Source organism: Poeciliopsis prolifica, unplaced genomic scaffold (genome assembly GCF_027474105.1).
Source record: "Poeciliopsis prolifica strain line A6 unplaced genomic scaffold, Auburn_PproV2 SCAFFOLD136, whole genome shotgun sequence".
In the NCBI taxonomy this organism is placed as follows: Eukaryota; Metazoa; Chordata; class Actinopteri; order Cyprinodontiformes; family Poeciliidae; genus Poeciliopsis; species Poeciliopsis prolifica.
Window position 1 is genome coordinate 445,001 of NW_026562511.1, and position 2,500 is coordinate 447,500.

Genomic DNA, 2,500 nt, shown 5'->3' on the forward strand with positions numbered 1-2,500 from the left:
AGAGGTTAAAGTGAAGAAGCTACTAGACCTGTAGAGGATAATTACCCATAATGCCGTCTGCTGTGTGGCGCTCTAGCATCAGATGAAATTGTTGCTTAATTCATAAGTTTTTCTGTTTCCTTTTGCTCGTTCATTCTTTGCTCTTCATCTTTTCTTTTCTTCTCTTATTCTTCCAGATTTTTTATTTTATTTCATTTTTTCTCGCTCTTATTGTGTACCTATAAACCAGTTTCTTCTTTCTCTCCTGTCGTCCAATCAGCTGTCAGTTTCCCAGCCTCCTGATTGGCTGACAGCAGTGGTGATTCGTGCTTTAGCGTTAGCGCAGCTGGCTTTAAGAAACCCAAACATTTAGTTGTTCTTTTCAGTTCTGTGTTTTCGACCAGAGAAATAGACGGTGATGCGTTCAGGGAACATCAGGAACGTTGGATAAATGCGATACTTTCGGTTCCTCTGGAAGGTCATGAACTCATGGACCTGCTCTGGATCCCAGATTACTGCCCACTTTCCTCTCTGGCTCTGCGTTAATGCGTTTTATTTTCTCCTCCATGTTTGTTCAGTTTCAGTGTTTTTGTGCTGCCGGCTGGAGTTCACATGTTCTCCGGTTGGTCTCAGAAACGAGCTGGACGCTTTAATATGTTCATGTTACATCCTGGATCACATCAGTCATCATCCAGTTTAAAGCTTTTATTTAATCTTTAAACCATATGGATTCATAAATGAATATTTCAGACCAACAGGAGACATTCTTAATCCTCACATGATTATTGAAATACGTTCCTTTTGAAGATCCGTTGATGTTCTTGTTTTAGTGAGGAAGGTTTAGAGCCTGACTGTTTCTCTGTTGGCCAATATTTCTGCACATGATTCAAGCAGAATCCAGTCGGAGGAAAACAGCCGGTTTCCTCTGCACTTATTCACTGAAACGACTCGAACATCGAACACTCACACACTGATGCATGCATGCTGCACATGGCAAACTCATGCAAGGACACATAGCTTTCTATTTCTGTGTCTGTATCTCTTATTTCAGCCTGTTGTTCTCTGTTTATCAATTCACGTCCTGCAGCTCCTCCGTCTGAATTTATTATCCACGCTCCAAACAGCAGAGTTAAATTGTAGTAAATACAGTCGTGCCGTTGCGTTCCTGCCTGGGCGACGACACCTTCAGGGGTTATCAGAAATCTGTGAGATGGACAGCTGTACGTTTCCTCAGCGGCCAAGGTGGTAAAAAATACAGCGACAAAATGAGATGGCCAGGAGAAAAGAAGCCGAGTCGACCTGGCAGATGATGTTCAGAAAGGAGCAGAGGAGCATCTTTAGATGGAAGCAACTAAAGAAATTAAGATGTAGACAAAAAGAAAAAAGATTAACGGAACCCAGACGAGAAGTTTTAGTGAAGTGGAGAATGGAAAGAAAAACATATACACAATCTGAAAAAACGGGAAATTTAAGAAGTTCTGTAAATGCAGGGGTGAAGCTAAGAGGTGCCCCGGGTGCCCACTGCCCTCTTCTCCTGAAAATCTAATTTTGTTAATTTTCACACAATTTAAATGGATCACTAAATATTTCATGGAGTTTAAATATGAAAAAATATGTAAAAAAATCAAAGATTCAATCCCATTTATAAAAGAGAATAAATATATCTTTCTGTTATTCATCTTTATGTTTTTGTTTGCTAACAAAGTTAGCATGACAGAAATTGGTTGAAGTCTAAAAAAATAAGCAATTTGTTTTATATTTCCTTTCTTATAAATTCACATTTATTAGAGCTTTTAGTTCAAACAGCTAGCCTGTCAGTGCTGGTTCTGCACCAATCAGCCAGGTTCACTATTATGGGATGGTTCATATGAAAGCAAATTAAATGGCCTAGTCAAATCCAACTGAGAGTGTCTTATCAATCAGAAAAAGTCCCTTAAAACATCTTTAAATGTTTTTACAGGTTGAGAACAAAACTTTTTACCACATGAAGTATTTATTGTTTATCAATAGGATTTGTAGCGGCGGCTAACGGCGGCTAGCTGCTGCTGCTAATAATAACACTGATGCTAGTCCCAGGACTCGGTGCCCAGTTTCTGACGTCTGAGCTGCAGAATATGATGAGTTCTGCAGGTTCTGGTTCTGGCTCTTATTCAGGCTGTAGGACTCTGGGCCGTCGTCCAGCTTCGTGTGACTGCAGAAGTGAATCCCATTTCTAATTTGTTTTCCTTTCAGAACGTTTTCTTCAGGTGGAAAATGTTCAAATGGATCTTTCAAGCTGTTATTGGAGGTTTTTGTTGGATGTGAAGCGTCTTTCTTCCTCCTGGAGGGTCTAACGACGCCATAAAGCATTTATCTGCAACGCGACCTTGACCAGAACATGAACCGATGCCAACTCCTATACGTGTGTGTGTGTGCGTGTGGGGGTGTGTGTGTGTGTGTGTGTGCGTGTGCCTGTGTGTGTGGGGGTGGTGCGTGTGTGTGTGTGGGGGTGTGTGTGTGTGTGTGTGTGTGCGCGCGTGTG